Source organism: Neofelis nebulosa, chromosome 11, assembly GCF_028018385.1.
Source record: "Neofelis nebulosa isolate mNeoNeb1 chromosome 11, mNeoNeb1.pri, whole genome shotgun sequence".
Lineage (NCBI taxonomy): Eukaryota > Metazoa > Chordata > Mammalia > Carnivora > Felidae > Neofelis > Neofelis nebulosa.
The window spans coordinates 90450631-90472712 of NC_080792.1; the positions used below are offsets into that span (position 1 = coordinate 90450631).

General features: G+C 48.7%; 1 long non-coding RNA gene across 2 annotated transcripts; it reads right to left on the reverse strand.

Moving 5' to 3' along the window:
- Positions 1-5087: 5087 nt before the first annotated feature.
- Positions 5088-20399, reverse strand: LOC131489480 (uncharacterized). Of its 2 annotated transcripts, XR_009250586.1 has the most exons (4): positions 10127-10432; positions 9656-9864; positions 6281-6364; positions 5088-5219 (listed from the first exon to the last, which is right to left on the reverse strand). It is a non-coding gene; the product is annotated as an uncharacterized LOC131489480 (long non-coding RNA). The 2 variants fall into 2 exon arrangements; XR_009250587.1 differs by lacking the exons at positions 9656-9864; positions 10127-10432 and adding an exon at positions 19458-20399.
- Between the last annotated feature and the right edge of the window lie 1683 nt (positions 20400-22082).

Consider the following 22082-nt stretch of genomic DNA (forward strand, 5'->3'; position numbering starts at 1 on the left):
CCCGGGGGAGTCGCGTCCGCAGAGACGTCAAGGGGGGGTGGTGGGCCCCAGGGGCTGGCGGAGGGGACCGGGGGGTCAGTGTTTCAGGGCCACGGAGTCTCCGATCAGGAGGATGAGAAAGCCCTGGAGGTCGACGGAGGTGGCGCTGCACAGACACGTGAGCGTACTCACCGCCGAGGACCCCGCTTGATATCTACACGATGATATCTACATATCTACACGATGGTAAACGTCTGAGCCGCACAGGGAAGGAAAAGGAGCCCCCACGACGCGCAGGGCTTGTGGCCTAGAGCTTTGCCGAGCGTCCTAGGAGGCTGGCAGGAAACTGAGCTGTAAAGAGGGACCCGAGAGTCGATCTTTGATCAAGAACTGGGGAGGGAGGTGGCAGATAAGATATGGTGGGAAGGGCTTGGGGCCGGGAGGGGGGGGGGGAGGCGGGGGGAGGTTCTCCGCAGCCTCCAGGCGAGGGGAGTGAGGGGCCGTGGGCCTCCCAACTGTCACCAAGCCCACCCTGGAGGGACCGCCTCCCTCCTGGGCCCGTCCTGGGCCAGAGAGGGAAGTCCCGCAAAGTGTGAGGGGGCAGCCCACTAGCTCCCCTGAGCGACCGTGCCAGAAAGAGGACCCTGCCACGCAGGGGGGCAGGAAGAGGACACGTGCCGGCTATGGGGGCTCGCTGCTTTCCAGGCATTCCCCCCCCCAAGCCCGGGACGCCCCTCTAAGACCCGAGTGCCCCCTCTGTAAGACGAGGCTGAGACCATGGATCCAGTCCCCCACAATGCATTGCTTCTAGATAATTTAAAAACAATAATAAAACCCGCTCGGCCTGCTTCTTTTCTTTTTTTAAGTTTATTTATTAATTTGAGAGAGAGAGGATCCCAAGTAAGCTCTGCCCTGTCAACACAGAGCCTGATGCGGGGCTCGACCCCTGAGATCGTGAGCTGAGCCCAAATCAAGAGTTGGATGCTTAACCAGCTGAGCCACCCAGGAGCCCCAAGCTTTTTCTTTTCTTTTCTTTTTTTTTAGAGAGACAGCATGTGCGAGCAGGGGAGGAGCAGGAAGAGAGAGAGAGAGAGAGAGAGAGAGAGAGAGAGAAAGAGAAAGAATCCCAAGCAGGCTCCATGCTCAGCACACAGCCCAACGCAGGGCTCGATCCCACGACCCCGGGATCATGACCTGAACTGAAATCAAGAGTCGGACGCTCAACCAACTGAGCCGCCCAGGTGTCCCTTCAGTCTGCTTATTATCACCGCGCAACAGTAACTCTAAGAAAGTCAGTGATAAAATATTGCCCCTGAAAAAAAAACCCTTTAAGTTTTCTAAACCAGGAATTGTCAAACGACAAGCCAAATCTGACCCCCAGCCTGTTTTTGTAAATGAAGTTTTATTGGAACACAGCCAAGCCCATTCACTACATGTCATTGACCGCTGCTGTCTTGCTTCAATGGCAGAGTTGAGTTGTGACAGAAACGCTATGGCCCAAAAAGCCTGCAATATTTACCTTCTGGCCCTTTGCAGAAAAAGCTTACCAATTCCCATGCTGAACAATTGCTACCTTGCTGCTGAGTTTTAACAATATCTGCGGAAGCTTCAAATTAGCATCCTTGTGTTACTTGCCCTTTACTTCTTTGTTTAAATTTATTTTGGGGAGGGGTGCCTGGGTGGCGCAGTCGGTTAAGCGTCCGACTTCAGCCAGGTCACGATCTCGCGGTCCGTGAGTTCGAGCCCCGCGTCAGGCTCTGGGCCGATGGCTCGGAGCCTGGAGCCTGTTTCCGATTCTGTGTCTCCCTCTCTCTCTGCCCCTCCCCCGTTCATGCTCTGTCTCTCTCTGTCCCAAAAATAAATAAAAAATGTTGAAAAAAAAAAAATTAAAAAAAAAAATAAATAAATTTATTTTGGGGAGAGAGAGAGAGAGACAGAGCACATGCAGAGAGAGAGGGAGACACAGAATCTGCAGCAGGCTCCAGGCTCCGAGCTGTCAGCACAGAGCCCGACGCGGGGCTCGAACTCGTGAACTGTGCGATCATGACCAGAGCCAAAGTCAGACACTTAACTGATTGAGCCACCCAGGAGCCCCAATTTGCCCTTTAATAAGTATGGTATTCTATACAGAATTTAGTTCAGAGAACTTCAGATGCCACACATACACACACACACACACACACACACACACACAATATTTTAATAAACATCTTTAAAATAGAAATGTATTCTTCTTTCTGTTTGTCTAAAACTAAAAAAGGAAGGTACCTGGCTGGCTCAGTCTGTGGAGCATGCAACTCTTTTTTTCTTTTCCAAATTTTTCTTTAAGTTCTAGTTAGTTGGGGCACCTAGGTTTTGGCTCAGGCCATGATCTCACGGTTTGCGAGTTTAATCCCCGAGTCAGGCTCTGTGCTGACCGCTCAGAGCCTGGAGCTTGTTTCGGATTCTGTGTCTCCTTCTCTCTCTGCCCCTCCCCTGCTTGCGTTCTCTCTCTCTCTCTCTCTCTCTCTCTCTCTCTCTAAAATAAACATTAAAATTTTTTTCAATTAAATCTTTAAAAAAAGAAAGAAACTAAAGAAGGAATCCAGAAAATAATTATTCTTACTGAAAATAATTGTCGTTTAAAGGGTGGGGTGTTAAAAAATGGTGCACTCAGGGGTCAATTGCTGACACGATCTTTGTGACAATGAAATGGAACATTAAACTTGCGTGTGATAGGCACCATTGGCCGCCTTCCCCAAACTCCTCTCCACCCCCCTCTCTGCTGAATGCAGAGTGCCCGCCTTCTTCTGGGTGGCCACGAGGCTCAAAAAGGGGAACCCCACGCCCCCCTAGGAGGGGATCCCGATTGTGCCGAGCCAGTCTGGAGAATACCATTCGCCTCGCTATGACTGGCTTAGAGACAAGACGGACACATGACCAAATTCTGGCCAATGAGACAAGAGGGTGGCGGGTATTATCCCGTCTGAGTGGGACAGACGTCTGGGGGGGTGACCGTCATCTTGCCGTGTAGCAAATGCCAGAGCAGGGAGATGGCAAGAGCCTGGGTCCTCAGCGACACCCGTCCTTGGCCACTGAGACTGAGAACCCCAAAGCGGCCCTATCAGAGGACTCTCCCCCTCCGGAAATAATAAATGCCTTGATTGTCCGACTGTTTGGGTTGGTGCTTTCTAGTAGCAAAAAGCCAAAAGCATCTCAATGGATACAGATATGAAACCCTCTGGCAAGCAGCCAGCAGCCACAATCAACAGCGTTATTGATTGATTCGTTCGGGGAATGTTTACTGAGTGCCCTCTATGTGGCAGAACAGTCCTGGGCACTGGAGAGCTCATGGGAGAGGTCCTTCCTCTCCTCGAGGTGCATTCCAGCGGGTGGGGGCAGACACAAAAGCAAGTCCACGAATGAGCAAACAGCATCATTTCGGACAATGCTAAAGGCGCAGAAAGAGACAGCATCGAGCAGTTTGATAGAGAGAGTGAGGGTAGGGCTTCTCCGAGAAGGTAACATGGGAGCAAAGAACGGCATAGAGAAGAGCCAGCCACGTGAAGACCCAGGGAAAGGGTTCCAGGCAAGCGAGCACAGCAGGTGCAAAGGCCCTGAGGTGAGAGTGAACTTCGTGTGTCCAAGGACCTGAAATGCGCAACGTGAGGCTGGCGTGGTTGTGGTAGCAGCTTTCGGGGAAGTATCTGGAAGTGCACCAAAGGCTCGCAGTCCAAGTCTCCCTCTGCCCCCTCCTTCTCTCTCTCTCTCTCTCCCTCTCTCTCTCCCTGTCCCTCTTTCTTAGGGCTTTTGTTCCCAGGCCCAAAGCGTATGAGCGCCGGTTTGTTACACTCTGGGCTGAGTTTTCAGGCTTCTCTTTTTAACTCAAGAGAACCACTTAACCTCTCACCGTCGGGGGGGCCTGACCCCACACTGGCTTGTTAAACGATCGCCAAGTTTTCGTGCTTCGGCCTGACTGAACAGCTCATTTGCACCCGGCCCCCGTCTGTTTGTCTGTCTCGCTGTCTGTCCTGCCGGAGCAACACTTTCTGCCCCGCCCAGAAAAGGGCAGCAGCCTGCCCTCCTCTGCCCGGGGCCCGCTGAGGCACGGGGACACGTCCCGCAGCATCAGGGCAAGACGACAGTCCCTGGGCAGCCAGGCACAGCAGGCCAGTGTCGGGACAGAGAATCCTTTGGGACAGGAAAAGCCCGCCGCCTGCTTTAAAAATTCGCTCAACCGTAGAACAGCAAAGTTGCCGGTTTCTTCCCCGAGGGGGAGACTGTCCTTGGCCACCAGACTGTATGTCGGAGGCGGCTGGAACCTAGATAGAAGCAGCTTCCAAAAATATGATCTAGCAAGCGAGGGATGGCAACACCATTCCGGACACAACTGCCAGCATCCGAAACTGCTTTTTGCCAGGGACAGGGTGGTGCTGGCGGGCGGAGGGGGGGAGGAGAGAGAGGCCGGGGCGGGGGGGGGGGGGGGGGGAGGGGGGGAGGGGAGGGGGGGAGGGGAGAGGGCCCGGGGCAGCAGGGCAAGGTGGGGGGGACCGCTGGACATTCACAGGGCCGTCGGTTTAACTGTGTCTACTGAGCATTTCTTACGGGCAAGGGAGACACGGGGCCCATCAGCCGCGGCCTCGTACAGGTTCCAGACCCGTAGGGACAAAGATATTACTCTCACACCGGTGAGTCTATACTGGCACCTAAGAAAAACGCTCTCAGGGAAAGGAGTCCGCTTCAGTGAGGGTGTATTACAGAGGTGACAGAGTGGCCCTTTGTCAAAGCAAGCAGGATCGAATTACTTCCTGCCTAAACCCCGTCCTGGTTTCCCGTCGGTGCCCGTTGCCCGGGCATAAAGCCTCCAGCCCTCCCTGGGGCCCACAAGGCCCTGGGCCTGGGCCACCTCCCTCCTCCACCTCTCCCCGCCCCTCACTCCCTGAGCTGCAGCCACCCTAAGCCTCTGGTGGATCTTCTGATGTGCCCGGCTTGCACCCACCACAGGACCTTGGCACGTGCTGGGCTCACCGCTTTAAACACTCATCACTGGTCTCCACAGCAGCTCCTTCGAGGTCCAGCTCCAATGTCACCTCCTCAGAGAGGCGTCCCCTGGCCGGCGCATCTAAAGAAACACTCCTTATCACATCATCCTGTTTTATTTCCGCGACACCCGGATATTGTCCGGCCTGATTCTGTCTGTCTCCTTCACCAGTATGCCTGTCCTCACACCAGGGCCCACAGTGTGCTAGGGGTGTGATGGTCTGTGGAATGAATGAATGAGTGAGTGAGTGACTGAATAGGGGACCTGACCCCAGCGGGAGAGGTCAGGGAAGGCTTTCTGGGTCGCCCTCTGATAGACAAGGAGGAACTGGGCTGTTAACCTCAAATCTGGCTGAACACCAGAATCCCGGGGGCTCTCAGGCATGCCGAGCAAGGTCCAGGGATCTGTGTTTTCACATGCCTTCCAGAGGCTTCTGACGAACACTCCAAATAGGCCATGGGAGGGGGGAGAAGGACCTTCCAGAAGCCCAAATGTCAGGAGGGACTCCCACGCTGACCTATTCTCCAGCTCCTTCTCACTGAGACAAGCCCGAGGCTGTCTCCCTTTCCGCCCTCTCCTTGAGGCGGCTGAGATCTAAGGCGGCCGGGCACCTGATTCTGCACTTGGTGTTGGCTCCCAAGGGCCCCCGCCCCGAGCCGCGGTTAGTGCAATCTGGCTCCGTGGGAAAAGTGCATTTTGCTTCCAGCTCCCCTGTCCCGGCCCTGCCCCCGCACCGGAAAGGGAGAAAGTTGTCAGGTAGGAAGGTGTTTATTTCGGCAACGTGTTTACCACCGTATGGGAATCCAGCTCCTGAAACTCAATCCTCAGGAGCCTCCACGGAAAGAAACAAGACACCCGCACCCTCTGAGCTTTGCTGTGCGGGTGACAGCAGGGAGTCGAGCTCTTTTTCTCTTCCTTCTCCTTCCACGGCCCCTCCCCATCGAATCTAAGATTTCTCCTGCACGGATAGGTCTTGAATTCTTTGATTTCCCTCCATCTGCGGTGGCTTCAGAATTGGGTCTTCCCTCCACCATCCACCCCCCCCCCGCCCCCAGCAGCACCCGCCCTGCCCTCACCTTGATTACCCACTTCTGGCCCCCAGAGACACGGAATCATTTCTGTTGTGACACATCAGCTCTAGCTGGACAGCCAGATGCCCCCTGAAACTCAGGTGTCTCCAAAGCTCAAAGGGAAAGCGGCAAACAGTAACCGGAGGCTAATTCTTAATCTCCCCACGCTATATTCCCTTCCGCCCACCTGCCCCAATGGCTGATATCCTACCAGTTTCTGATTGAAGAAGAATCTGGGGGAAGGTCAGCACTTTTGCTGTCTTCCTGTTGGCACGTTTCATGTTCCTTGGAATTTCTGAAAAACAAAGAACCGAAGTGAGTTTTCCCCAGCACAGGACTGACAAGAGGAACTGAGTTCGAGTAAAACAAAACACAAACTCTTATCTTCCTGCAGAACAGTAACTCAGACGCTGTTCCGAGCAAACACTCTCTTCTTTAAGAAAGCACCTTTTGGGACGCCAGGGGGGCTCGGTCAGTTAAGCATCCCACTTTGGCTCAGGTCATGATGTCACAGTTCGTGGGTTCGAGCCCCGCGTCGGGCTCTGTGCTGACAGCTCAGAGCCTGGAGCCTGCTTGGGATTCTGTGTCTGTCTGTTGGTCTCTCTCTGCCCCTCCCCCACTCATGCTCTGTCTGTCTCTCAAAAATAAATAAACATTAAAAACAAACAAAAGAAAAAAGAAAAAAAGAAAGCAAGCACCTTTCAAGCCAAGAACACAAGCTCTCCAAACCCTATGAGGAAAGGTCAACTTTGCAGTTCGTCTGAATATGAGCCCTGTACAATCCCTATGGTAATTTTACATCTCAAAGCCTCAAGGAAAGCTTCTGGAAAGCCACAGAAGAACCTGGTACTAGACGCTGCCTTCGAGGGGGGCAGCCAGGGCAGGGCAAGACTTATTTTCTGCCCAAACCTGTTTATACTTGTGTGGCTTTAACACGTATCTCTGCAGCCTGTGGCAGTTCTCCAGAAAAAGCGAAGCCTATTTTGCATGAAAGGACATAGTCAACAGGGTGAAAAGGCAACCTAACAGAATGGAAGAAAATATTTGCAAGTCATGTGTCAGATAAGGGGTTAATATCTAGAATATATACAAAGCTCCTGCAACTCAACAACAACAAATCAAAGAACCCGGTCAAAAAATGAACAAAGGGGGCGCCTGGGTGGCGCAGTCGGTTAAGCATCCGACTTCAGCCAGGTCACGATCTCGCGGTCTGTGAGTTCGAGCCCCGCGTCAGGCTCTGGGCTGATGGCTCGGAGCCTGGAGCCTGTTTCCGATTCTGTGTCTCCCTCTCTCTCTGCCCCTCCCCCGTTCATGCTCTGTCTCTCTCTGTCCCAAAAATAAATTAAAAAAAAAAAAAAAAAAAACATTGAAAAAAAAAAATGAACAAAGGACTTGAGTAGGAATTTCTCCAAAAATGATGTACAAGTGGGTCGACAAGCACATAGAAGGATTCTCCGTATCGCTAATTATCAGCAAAATGCCAATCGGTGAGATCTGACCTCACACCCATCAGGATGGCTACCACCCAAAAGAGAGAAAACAACCAGCACAGCCAAGGGCGTGGAGAAAACGGGAATCCAGCAATCCCACTTCTAGGTATACACCCCGAAGAACTCAGAGAAGGATCTCAAAGAGAGAGTCACACACGCGTGTTCACAGCAGCGTTATTCACAATACCTGAGAGGTGGGAGCAACCCCTGCGCCCGCTGACGGACGAATGGCTCAGCACGATGTGCTCCAGCCATACAGTGGAATATTATCCAGCCTTGGAAATTTGGAATGGGGCGCCCGGGGGGGCTCAGTCGGTTAAGCGTCCGACTTCGGCCCAGGTCACGATCTCACGGTTCATGGGTTCGAGCCCCGCTAGCGCTCTGTCTCTCTCTCTCTCTCTCCGAAATAAATAAAACATTTTTTAAAAGTTGGGAATAAAATTCCGTCACCTCCTACAACAGGAACGAACCTCGAGAACATTATGCTAAGTGAAATAGGCCAGTCACAAAAGTCAAATACGGATTCCCGTTACGTGAGCAGTCAGATTTACAGTCTGGGGGGCGGGGGGGGGGGGCGCCAGGGTCTGGGGGAGCGGGAGCGAGAAGTTCATGTTTAATGAGCTTCTGTTTTCCAAGATGAAGAAGTTCAAGATAGCCTTAACCCTGCACCTTCTAGCTGTGCTCTTTTCTAATGAACAGGATGTGGCACAGGCGATGAGGTCCGCCTGGCTCTCACGGGCTGCTCGCTCTTGGACCCCAGACCAAGTGCCGATGCTCTGTGCTGTGTTCTAGCCAACAACCGCCACCGAGGACCCAGCCCAAACCAGCACCAACTGCCAGCTGTGCGAGGGAGGGGGCTTCTTGATTTCCGCAGCCACTTCTGACCCAAGCACCCGACAAAGCTGCGCAGGGACCACCCTGCTGAGCCCGGTCACCCCCAGAGCCGAGCCACACAATCGTTGGACGGCGTGATGTCCTGCCCCCAAGTCCGGAACGGTTTATTAAGCAGCGACAGATAACTAAGCAATCCTGCGGAATCATTTTCATTATGTGTGTATATTAGGTATGCTTTTAATACCTCATAAATAGAATTAAAGGGCCATCTTTTACGGGGGCGCCTGGTTGGTTCCATCGGTCAAGCATCCGACTCTTGATATTGGCTCAGGTCACGATCTCAGTGTTTGTGAGTTCGAGCCCCGCGTTGGGCTCCAGAACTGACAGCTCAGCGCTGAGCCTATTGGGACTCTCTCCCTCCCTCTCTGCCCCTCTCCCACGCATGCTCTCTCTCTCTCTCTCTCTCTCTTCCAAAATGAAATAAATAAACTTAAAAAAAAATCAGCGTTTAAAAATATAATTTAAAGGATAAGTAAAGCCCTACGGCTGCTGTTCAAGTCTAAAGATTTGCACAAAAGCTCAAAAAAAAATTCTACATCAGTTTTTGCCCCTGTATCTCAAGGAAATACTTTCAGATTTTTTTTTCCTAATTGTGAAATATCTTAAAAGTATGCTATATAGTATAGCATCATGCACACCGGGTACCTAGCACCCAGACCTAATAAGTCTTCCTATTGTGACGTATTTCTTTCTGCTTGTTTTTTTTTTGAAAATGGTACCAAGAAAAAAAAGACATAAATTTAACATCTTAACTCTTTTTAAGCGCGCAGTTCAGTGCTGTTAAGTACATTCACGTGGCTGGACACAGAGGTCCAGAACTTCTGCATCTCACAAAAGTAAAGCTCTGTCCCCATAAACAACACCCCCCGCTTCCTCCCTTCCCCAGCCCCTGGCAACCGCCACCCTGCTTTGTGTTTCAATGAGTTCGGCTACTTTAGACACTTCATATAAGTGGAATCAGGCGGTAGTTGCCTTTGGTGACTGGCTTCTTTCTTTCAGTTGAGGTGAAGCGACAGAAAAGTAACATTTTCCTACGAACAGTTCGGGGGCATCCAGTCCTTCCACGACGCTGTGCAACCCCATTTCTGTCTATTTCCGAGACTTTTCATCACCCCAGATCAAACCCCGCCCCCATTAACGTTACTGCCTGCTCCACCCCCACCCCCACCCCACCCCACCCCACCCCAGACCCTGGCACCCACCAGGCTACTTCCTGTCCCGATGGATTTGCCGATTCTGGACATTTCATATAAATTAGATCAGGCATCATGTGGCCGTACTGTCTCTGCTTGTTTGGGAAATGCAGTATCCGGGGCGCCCGGCTGGCTGCGCAGTAGAGCAGGTGACTCCTGATCTTGGGGTCCTGAGTGCGAGCTCCACATCAGGTATGGAGATTATTTAAAAATAAGACCTTAAAGGGGCGCCTGGGTGGCGCAGTCGGTTAAGCATCCGACTTCAGCCAGGTCACGATCTCGCGGTCTGTGAGTTCGAGCCCCGCGTCAGGCTCTGGGCTGATGGCTCGGAGGCTGGAGCCTGTTTCCGATTCTGTGTCTCCCTCTCTCTCTGCCCCTCCCCCGTTCATGCTCTGTCTCTCTCTGTCCCAAAAATAAATTAAAAACGTTGAAAAAAAAATTAAAAAAATAAATAAATAAATAAAATAAATAAAATAAGACCTTAAAAAAAATACATTATTACTGACCGACGCCTCTGTCCAGTACCATGCCCGTTATTCTAATAACTAATAAAGAATTTTTTGAAATGAGGAACTGTATTTCAGGATGATAACAAGACTCAAACTTGTAGGGACACCTGGGTGGCTCGGTCGGTTAAGTATCCAACTCTCGATTTGGGCTCAGGTCCTGATCTCGCGGTTGGGGAGTTCGAGCCCCGCGTCAGGCGCTGACGGTGCGGAGCCTGCTTGGGATTCTCTCTCCCCCTCTCTCTGCCCCTCTCCTGCTCGTATGCTCGCTCTCTCTCTCTCGAATTAAATAAATAAAAACTTTTTTTTTTTTTTTTTTAAATTTATTTTTGGGACAGAGAGAGACAGAGCATGAACGGGGGAGGGGCAGAGAGAGAGGGAGACACAGAATCGGAAACAGGCTCCAGGCTCTGAGCCATCAGCCCAGAGCCCGCCGCGGGGCTCGAACTCACGGACCGCGAGATCGTGACCTGGCTGAAGTCGGACGCTTAACCGACTGCGCCACCCAGGCGCCCCTAAAAACTTTTTTAAAAAAGGCTTGAAGTTGTAGTAAGAATGTCTCCCCAAGTTGGAACCAACTTATTTCACAGACTTTTATTGAGTGACTACTATCGCCAAGCCCTGTTTGTGGCCCCGGAGATACGGCAACGAAAAGGCAGGTGAGGCTCCTGCTTTTATTTTTATTTTTTAAGTTTATTTACTGATTTTGAGAAAGTGAGAGCACACACAGGCAGGGGAGGGGCAGAGAGAGAGAGAAAGAGAATCCCAAGCAGGCTCCGGACTCTCAGGGCAGGGCCCAGTGCGGGGCTCAAAACTGAAAACCATGAGATCGTGACCTCAGCGGAAGTCAAGGTTGGAGACTTAAGGGACCGAGCCCCCCAGGCACCCTGAGGCCCTTGCTTTTAAAGAACGGTGGAGGGGCATCTGGTTGGCTCAGTAGGTAGAGCATGCAATTCTTAAAAAAAAAAAAAAAAAATTAATGTTTATTTATTTTTGGGAGAGAAAGACACGGAGCTTGAGTGGGAGAGAGGCGGGGGGGGGGGGGGGGGGGATACGGAATCCGAAGCAGGCTCCAGGCTCTGAGCCATCAGCATAGAGCCCGATGTGGGGCTCGAACCTGCGAACGGTTAGAATATGACCTGAGCCGAAGTCGGATGCTTAACAGACAGCCACCCAGGCACCCCCTGAACGAGCAATTCTTGATCCCAGGGTCCGGAGTTCAAGCCTCATGTTGGATGTTAGAAATTACTTAAAAAAATAACATCTTAGGGGCACCTGGGTGGCTCGGTTGGTTAAATGTCTGACTCTTGACTTCGGCTCAGATCATGGTCTCACAGCTCTCAAGTTCAAACCCCACACCAGCCTTGTGCTGACCGCTCAGAGCCCGGAGCCGGCTTCTGATTCTGCGTCTCGGTCTCCCTCTGCTCCTACCCCACTCACACTCTCTCTGAAACATAAATAAACATTGAAAAAGGACTTAAAAAAAAAGAAAAGAAAAGAAAGAAAGCCCAGGCTGGTGCTGCCGGGAGCCGGGGGAGAGACAGCAGAGGTGACCCCTTGGCGGGTACGAAGTTTCCTTTCCGAGTGACGAAATGTTCCGGAGCCAGAGAGAGGCGATGGTTGCACAATGTCGTGAACGGATGAAACCCCGCTGGGTTGTGCGCTCCACCACGGTTGAAACGGCGCTTTGTGTGTTCCGTGAATGTCACCCCAAGGTTAAGAAGGGGGGGATACCACTCTGCTGGGGGACGCGAATAGCGGCGAGGCTGTGGGGGGCAGCGTGTATGGAAACGCCCTGTACCTCCCGTCAAACTTTGCTGTGAGCCTGAAACTGCTCTAAAAAATAAGGGCTATTAACAAAAAACAAAAACAAAAAGCAGGAGGAAATGGAATGAGGAAGGGAGGAAGGGAGACGGGCCTTGCTCACCCCCTTTCTGGGGTGTTCGGCCGCCTCCTTGCGCCCCCTTGTGGCTCAGGTCGCGATCTTGCGGTTGGTGAGTTCGAGCCCCGCTTAGGGCTCTCAGCGCACAGCCTGCTTCAGACCCTGTGTCCCCTTCTCTCTCTGCCCCTCCCCAGCTTGAGCCCTTTCAAACATAAATAAAACATTAAAATAATAGTAACAACAAATAAATAAAAGTCTGGGGCGCCTGGGTGGCTCAGTGAGTTAGGCATCCAACTTTGGCTCAGGTCACGATCTCACGGCTGGTGAGTTTGAGCCACAGGTCGGGTTCCCTGCTGTCAGTGTGGAGCCGGCTTCGGCTCCTCTGTCCCCCCTCTCTCTCTGCCTCTCCCCTGTTTGATCGCTCTCTCCCTCTCTCTCACAAAAAGAAATAAACGCCTTAAAAGGTAAAATACAAATAAAAATCTTCCCACATGAAAGGCTCTGCGACCGCTCTCAGGTTCTCCATCTATCACCTAAACTCTGTTCCACGTCCTGCCTCCGCATGTATATTTTTTCCCCTGCTTGGAGCATTTTTAAGCGTACGGTTCACGGCACGAAGTACATGCCTGCTGTTGTGTGGCCGTCACCTCCGTGCGTCTCCAGAGTTCTTTCATCTTCCCGAACTCAGACTCTGTCCCCATGAAACACTGACTCCCCAGTCCCCCCCACCCCGCCCCCCGCCAGCCCCTAGTGCCCACCGTCCTGCTTTCTGTCCCTGTGAATGTGACTCCTCTGGGGACCTCATGTACGTGGAATCAGCCAGTAGCTGCCCTTTGTCACTGGCATATTTCACCTAGCGTGATGCCCTCCGGATTCGTCCATGCTGTAGCAGGTGTTGGAGTCCCCTTCCCCTTGGTGGCTGTTTCCTATTCCGGCGCATGGGTAGATGAGGTTTTGCTGCTCTGTTCATCCCTTGATGGAAGTCTGGGCTGTTGCCACCTTTTGGCTGCTGGAACAGTGCTGGTGTAAACACGGGCGTACCATAATTATCTTTAAGTGTTACACAGTTTAGCTGAAGTCAAGGGTCCTGCGTAGCCATGGCTGCAGAAATCTTGGGTCCCCAGAGCAGATCAGTCGAGCAGTCGCTGAGGATAAGGGCCAGGTGACAGCCCTTTACTGCTTCAGGCAAATGAACAGGCTGTACCTGAAAACTAAGTCTCACTGAGAAACATCACACGTTTTCTTTGAAAGTGACACCCGGGTACCCTTATAGTTGGTCAATAGCTTCGAGCACTCCATATCCGATCTTGCCTCTGCTTCTCCATCCACCGTAGCTAATAATTAGCACACAGTTCAACACCTAATGACAGGTGAGGCAATCAACATAAACATCCAACGCCCTCCTGAAGGCCAAAGTCCCCAACTGATCCACAAAGGGCTTCGAGAAACGTTTTTCGCCTCGAGAGTGGATTTTGTCGCGTGAAATCGTGAATGAGGTCCTTCTTACGTTGGGGGAAACTTAAAATAGTGTCTGAATTAAAGCTGTTCTAAGATCCCATCATTCACCAAGCCAAGATCAAAGTTCGAGAAGCCCCGTGCTGGCTCACATGTGGGGAACCAGGCGCTCTTGGCAATCGGTGGCAGGAGTGCACATTTCTGTCACCTCTTTGCAGGGGGATTCAGCAAAGCCTGTGCAAATTTAAAATGTATATGCCCTTTGACCCAGCAAGTTGCCTTGAGAAGTTGGTTTTTCAGATATACATGCACAGGTGGGCAGAGATCTGTGCTAACAACAGTCTTTGTCACAGTGTTGATAGAATCAAAGTATCGGAAACAACATGAATGTCCAACAATAGGGGATTGCTTAACTAAATTACGGCTCGTCTACACTGGCACCCATCCAGCAGAACCTTCTGTGATCATGGACTCGTCTCTGTCTGCGCTGTCCAGTATATTAGCCCAAATCCAACCTTTCTACTGGACACTTGAAATGTGGCTGGTGCAATTGAGGAACTCATTTTGTTAAATTTTAACTAATTTAAAGGTAAATAGGGGCGCCCGGGTGGCTCTGTCGGTTCAGCGTCCGACTTTAGCTCAGGTCATGATCTCGTGGCCCGTGGGTTCGAGCCCCGCGTCGGGCTCTGTGCTGACAGCTCGGTCTGGAGCCTGCTTCGGATTCTGTGTCTCCCTCTCTCTCTTCCCCTCCCCTGCTTGTGCTCTCTTTCTCAAAAATAAATAAATAAACATTAAAAAAAATCAGAAAGAAAGAAAGAAAGAAAGAAAGAAAGAAAGAAAGAAAGCAAGCAAGCAAGCAAAAGGAGCACCTGGGTGGCTCAGTCAGTTAAGCATCCATCTGTGACTTGGGCCATGATCTCATGGTTTGTGGGTTTGAGCCCCATGTCGGGCTCTGCGCTGACAGCATGGAGCCTGCTTCGGATCCTCTGTCTCCCTCTCTCTCTGCCCCTCCCCTGCGTTCACTCTCTTTCTCTCTCTCTCAAAAATAAACATTTTTAAAATTTTTTAAAAATATTTTTTATTTTGTATTTTTAAAAGCATCCTTATTACTCATCAAAGGCCTTTGATCATAAAACCCCATCACTTTACTAATTGTTCAGATCCATGCAGACTTGTCTCAAGGCAGAAGATAATATTTGGCTCTCTCTGCTGGTTCTACACCTAACACAAGAACCCGGTCCTTAATCTTGTTTTCTTTTCAAGCGAATAAGAAGACCCAGTTGGGGTCATTTAAGCATTTCTAGAGCCGTCGTACTTAGGGGAAGTACAAAATGAGGAGTGCATGAGAAACTACATCTCACACCTAATAAATACGGCAGCGTCCTGGGCAGACGCACGAAGTGATCTCCCCAGAACTTTTCTTCCCTTCAGCCTCGACTCGGCATGTGGGTGCCGTAAATCATTTATTCCCAAACTTTCAGGATTCTCTTGTGGCCAGGAAATCCTTGGGGCAAAAATGTCTAATCTGTTGTCAAGTATTGTTTTTTAATGAAAGAAAAACAAGACGGGGGGGGGGGGGGCTAGCCATTTTTACTTCGGATGCCACAACCAAATACTAAATATTCCATATTGGATCTTACATTAAAATGTACCCACCTTTGAACTCAGGGTTGTGAGTTTGAGCCCCACATGGGGCATAGAGATTACTTAAAAATAAAATCTTAGAATAAATAAATAAACATTTTAGTAGCTACACAAGGTGACACAAAGTGATGCTCACCTCAAGTCTGAAGTAGGGAATTGTATCTAATGTGGGTAACTTTTACTGTTTTGCTTTAATTTTTATTTATTTGTTTGTTTGTTTGTTTGTTTACTTATTTATTTACTTATTTATTTATTTATTTTAGGATTTTATTTTTAAGTAATCTGTACACCCACCATGGAGTTCGAACCCACAACCCTGAGATCAAGAGTCACACACACATTCCACTGACTGAGCCAGCCTGGCCCCCTCCTCAATCCTAAAATTCTCAAAGTCAAGTTTTCATATATTGGATACAGTGTACTTTTTTAGACTCTCAAGCAATGTAGCAGGCCTTAAAAACCCCAGCAACTGGGTCTATCGAATCTCATTGACAATATGACCCTGGAAAGAAAGAAAAATGAATTCTGATGACGTCCTACGTGAAATACATAACGTAAAAATCATTAGGTATCAAACCAGGTTTTCTTTAAACAGAAGCATGATCGTTGGGAATTTGTAACATCTCTTCAAAAGAAAATACTGAAGACCAAGGCAATATGAAATTGATTTCATTGATTTTGAACAAGGCCAGATAATAATCGATCAGGGACTCAATACGGGGATGGCGTCTACCTCCAAGATGATTCCAGTGGCCCCCACCTCCTGGTATTTATACCCTGTGCTGTCCCCTTCCACAGTGGGCAGGGCTGACCTGTGTAACCAATAGGATATTGTAGAAATGTAGGTGTGTGACTTCCAAGGCTAGATCATAAAAGACAGCGCCTCCTCCACTATTTGCTTGAATGACTCACTCTGGGGGAGGCCAGCAGCCATGTTGGCTTACCAAGCCTTCATGTAAGACCTGCAACATCATCAGAGACCCAAACCAGATCCACTGGTCTGACTCTCGAATTCGGCTCAGGTCATGATCTCACAATTCGTGGGATCACGTCCCGAGTCGGGTTCCATGCTGGCAGTGCAGAGCCTGCTTGGAATTCCCTCTCTCCCTCTCTCTCTCCTCTCCCCCACTCATGGCCTTCTCTAAACAAACAAACAAACAAACAAACAAACAAACATTTTTTTAAAAAGCAACTTAGGAAGGTCTTCCTCAAGGCAGTCATACACAATGCAGCACAGACTATTGTCATATGGGCTTAAAGGAAATACTGACCCTTCCACATTGGTTCACCCAGACTCTGGGGGTCCACCTCCCTGCTCCCTCCTGCCTACATCTGAATTGGCCACTCCCCTGCCATAGTCCATCTTGATAGGTTCCACTCTTCATTCCATAGAGCTCGGGTTTTCAACACATTTTAAGATTCATTTGATGGTTTGTAAATATGTCCTGTTTATTTTTTTTAAGATTTTGATTTTTTTAATGTTTATTTATTTGGGGGAGGGTGGAGAGAATGAGCAGGAGAGGGGCAGAGAGAGAGGGAGAGAGAGAATCCCAAGCAGGCTCCACATTGTCAGCGTGGAGTCCCACATGGGACTCGATCTCACAAATAGTGACATCATCACCTGAGCCAAAATCAAGAGTCAGACGCTGAAACAACTAAGCCACCCAAGCACCCCAAGATTTTATTTTTTTTTATTTTATTTTTTCAACGTTTTTTATTTTATTTTTGGGACAGAGAGAGACAGAGCATGAACGGGGGAGGGGCAGAGAGAGAGGGAGACACAGAATCGGAAACAGGCTCCAGGCTCCGAGCCATCAGCCCAGAGCCTGACGCGGGGCTCAAACTCACGGACCGTGAGATCGCGACCTGGCTGAAGTCGGACGCTTAACCGACTGCGCCACCCAGGCGCCCCACCAAGATTTTATTTTTAAAGTAATCTCTGCACCCAACATGGGGCTCGAACTTCCAACCCTGAGATCAAGAGTATCACGCTCCACCAACTGAGCCAGCCAGGTGCCCCAATATGTCCTGTTTACTATAACCATCTCTGAGAGATAAATGTCCTAATCATTGTTTATATTCCAACCACAAGAAGAAGAAACACAATAAGAACAACTAAAAATCTTAAAAATAGATTCTACAGTTTCAACAACAATAAAATGAATGAACAGATAGTCCTATTCTGGGCAATGAAGGCACGTCTGCCATGGGGACATCCAGGAAAGATTTTTTTTGTTTTGTTTTGTTTCTAATAAGAGTCACAGGAACGAGATGTGTCACTTTTTCTTCCCGTGGACATTGTCTGATCTGTATGTGATGTCCGGAACCGCTCAGCCATCTTGCTGACCACCCGAGAAAAAAAGGCAACACAGAGGAGGCCAGAGTCCTGGCTCTGAGTGTCTTGTTATAAAGATAATGTATTTCCCTAAGGTTTAGACCAGCCGGTTGAGTTTTCTATTATAGGAAACATTCTGATACAGTAGGGGCTCAAAAAAGTTTTAACTGAGTAGATACCAACAGTTGCTAAAAATAGGATTCCCAATAGTAACTGGTAGAGGGGGAACCTTGAGTGGCTCAGTGGGTTGAGCCATCCAACTCTTGGTTTTGGACCAGGTCATGATCTCAGGGTTCATGGGTTCAAGCCCCACATCAGGCTCTGTGCTGACAGTGCAGAACCTGCTTGGTATTTTCTCTCTCCCCCCCCCCATGCCGCTCCCCCACTCACTCTTTCTCTCTCAAAGTAAATATACTTAAGAAAATAAAATAATAGGGGTGCCTGGGTGGCTCAGTCGGTTAAGCACCAGACTTCAGCTCAGGTCATGATCTCGCATTTTGTGGGTTCAAGCCCCACATCGGACTCTGTGCTGACAGCTCAGAGCCTGCAGCCTGCTTCAGATTCTGTGTCTCCCTCTCTTTCTCTGCCCCTCTCCCGCTTGCACTCCGTCTCTCTCTCTCAAAAATAAATAAACCTTAAACATTTTTTTTTCATAAAATAATTTAAAAAATGTTTTAAATACATTTGAACTTCCTTAATACAATTCTTTGGTACCAGTTTGATTAAAAGGTATTCCACCCATTAAATGATAGCAACAGTTTACAACAGTGGTTCCCAACCCTGGCTTCACTTTTAGATCCACTAGGAGAGGGTTGTTTGTGTTTTGTTTTGTTTTGTTTTGTTTTGTTTTGTTTTGTTTTTTTAAAGCTGATGCCTGGTACCCCTTCCAGACCAAGCATTTAGTGTATCTGTTGAAAGCCCTCCGGCCCCGTCTCTCCACTCGCTTATTGCACTCCAGCCATGCTGGTCTCTCTGTTCCTCAGATATCCCAAACCCTGCCAATACCGGGGCTCCTGAACTACCTTGTGCTGCCCCACCTTCTGCAAAGCTGCCTCCACTCATCTTTCAGGTCTCACTTAAGGAGTCTCCTCCCGGAAAGCCTCTCCTAACCATCAGATCATAAGTAGGATCCCAAACTTCTCCCATTCAATCCGATCATCTCTGCTGCTGTGTGTAATTATTTATTCTCAAATAAAGGAAGAATTTGTCTTATTTAAATTTAAATTTATCTTATTTAAAGATAAATAAAGTGCTTTATCTCGTTTGAATAAAGAACTTCAATACAAAACTAGAAAGAGCTAGATTTCAGGGACTTCAGATGATGTCCAGTCAGGACAGTCAAGGAAGGCTTTGTGCAACCAACCTTTGAAGCAGGCCTGGACGGATACGATTTGATTTGTTGAGGTCGGGGTTGGTGGTATTTTAGAAACAAGGAGCAGCTTGAGTGGAGAAAGGCGGAAAATGACAGGAAGCATATGGAGAAAAGAAAGTGGCCAGCAGATAAGGGAAGCAGGAAAGAGAGCATTTTGAGGGATTATATCTGATGAGATAGAGTCAGAAATAGAGGGCCTACATTGAATAATGGCTACATTAGATGTTGCGGAGTAATTCCAACTGGGGTGGAAAAGGAAGTGGCTGTAGGACTGGAAGAAAAAGGAGAACGTATAAGGCATTGGGGCGGGGGTGGGTGGGTGAAGGGGGTGGGGGGACGGAAAGGGTGAGACAGTTAAAAGCCTCACCAGGGAGAAAGGCAAAAACATAAATTGCTTGGTCAACCACAACCGCTTGGAGGCGCTGCGGGCCTCACGACTAAACCGAAGCCTGTCCTAGGGTTCCCTCTTCCGGCAGAAATAAGCACTGCACACTAAGATGGGGGATCATTGAAAGGCACTTGCCAGTCTCTAAACAGCATACCTCTGTGAGGGTCATATTTATAACTTGGCGAGGATTTTGTTGTGCTTTCAGACAAAACATGAAAAGGAACACTACCTTAAAATAAATGGGAGCCAGGGCGCCTGGGTGGCTCAGTCGGTGGAGCGTCCGACTTCAGCTCAGGTCATGATCTCACAGTCTGAGTTTGAGCCCCGCCTCCGCCTCTGTGCTGACAGCTCGCAGCCTGGGGCCTGCCTCGGATTCCGTCTCCCTCTCTCTCTGCCCGTCCCCCGCTCATGCTGTTTCTGTCTCAAAAATCAAAACATTAAAAAAAAAATAAATGAGATTCATGTGCTTTTCTTCTAGTTTATTCAAGACTTGCAACTGTATCTATGTAGGCGAATCCTTCCATAGCATTAATTCATGTGTGAAAGCAAAATTCGGGGTGCTTTGACCTATTACATCACTCGGTGAAACTGAACAAGTCTATTATCTGTTCTTTAACTCGACTCAGGACGCCTAAATGGCAGAAACACATCTTATTCATCACTGTGTCACTGCAGTTCTGGATTTGTTGGGAGGGGCCTGTAAATGTTCCACTAGGGATTGTGCTGGCTAGGTGGTTTTATTCCTGAGAAAATGAAATAAAAGGCATTTTTCCTTCATACAAAATGAAAAGATATTAGAACTCTGTCAAAACTATAAAAGATGTAAAGTGTAAACGCAAGGTGCAGGAGACTGCAAACCAGTATGCTAGTTTCTGTGGCAGGGGTATTAAAAATTAGTGGTTGCCTGTATGTGTATAGAGAAACTCTAAAAGTTCGTGGGGGGCGGGGGAAGATGGGGGGTGGAGAACTGGGTGGAGACTTGCTATACACAGTTTTAAACTTTTTATGTATCTGGAACACATGAAAGGTACTACCTACTCAAAAAATTAAAATAGAAAAGTATCATGGGACAACAAATAGTTATAAAAGTTAAGCTCTAAGGCCAATTTTTAATTACCCTGGGGAAACTTATTACATAGAAATCTCATTATTTATGCTATACTTTCAAAATATTAGTATAGGGGCGCCTGGATGGCGCAGTCGGTTAAGCGTCCGACTTCAGCCAGGTCACGATCTCGCGGTCCGTGAGTTCGAGCCCCGCGTCAGGCTCTGGGCTGATGGCTCGGAGCCTGGAGCCTGTTTCCGATTCTGTGTCTCCCTCTCTCTCTGCCCCTCCCCCGTTCATGCTCTGTCTCTCTCTGTCCCAAAAATAAATTAAAAACGTTGAAAAAAAAAATTAAAAAAAAAAAAACAAAATATTAGTATAAAAAAGAGATGTGTATAAGATGACTTTGCTACAGCACCGTAACAGCAAAAACTGGAAACAAATGTTGGTGGAAAGGTTAAAGAAATTATAGGACATCCATATAAATGGAACAGCAAGAGTGTTAAAAAGAACAACGTAGGTCTAGATACGGTGGCATGAAAAAATGTCCCTAACTACACTTTAAAAAAAGCTGAGAAACACTGCATTGCAAATGGTCCTATTTGTAGGTGTACATACATGTGTATACATATGTATGTATATAAGTAACTATGATGTATTTATTTTACAGTCCCCAAAAAGGACCAAACCTTAGAAGTAGCTATCACCGGGAAATAATCAGGAACTCAGGTGGACTATCTTGGACTTTATGATACACACAATGTATGTATACCTTGTAATTAAAATGAGCAGCAAACCTATTCTAAACTCCTAAGAGTAGGCTTATATGGAACTCTCACTTTACACATCATTGATTTTAATGTGCTTCAACTTTTTAAATTTTTTTTTTAATGTTTATTTTGAGAGAGAGGGAGAGAGCACGAGTTGGGAGGGACAGAGAAAAAGGGAGACAATTCCAAGCAGAGCCTGACCTGGGGCTCAAACCACAAACCGTAAGATCATGATCTGAGTGGAAATCAAGAGCCACCTAGGCACCCCTGTGCTTGTAATTGTTCTTCAAAACTTTTCTAGTACTTACTCTTGTTAATTAGCAATTCCTTTCATTAAACTTGGCAGGCAGCACTTTAGTTCGAGGAACCAAGTATTATTGAGCATCCCCACCAGGGGCTAGTTTTATTAGGTTGGTGCTCTGATGCTCTTACGCTCCAATGCCAAGACCCCTCTAGCTTTGCACAAGGCACTAAGGGTCTCTGTCTTAAGGGACATTGGGCTGTAACAATATGATCCAGCCCCATGTTCTCAAGAACTATTGTTAGCCCCTGAACCTCTTAGTTACAAGACCTTAAATATTGAAGTAATCCCTACACAATTTGGAAGCTCAAACTCATGACCCTGAGATCAAGAGTTGCACATTCCAATGAGCCATACAGATGCCCCTGGAAAATTTTTAAAAGCCACTCATGGGGTGCCTAGGCAGCTCAGTCCATTAAGCGTCCAAGTTCAGCTCAGGTCCCCATCTCATGGTGAGTGGAGTGCTGCATCGGCTATATGTCAGCGCAGGGCCCGTTTCAGATCCTCTGCCCTCTTATTCTCTACCCCCTCCCCCCCATTTGTGTGCGCTCAAAAATATTAAAAAAAAAAAAAACTCATCAGGGGTGCTTGAGTGGCTGCCGGGTAAGCACCTCTTGATCTCAGTTCAGGTCTCAATATCAGGGTCTTCAGTTCAAGCCCTGCACTAGGCCAAGAGCCTACTTCAAAATGAACTCTCACGGTTATTTATGAACCATGTGCTGCCTGTCCTGCAGACTG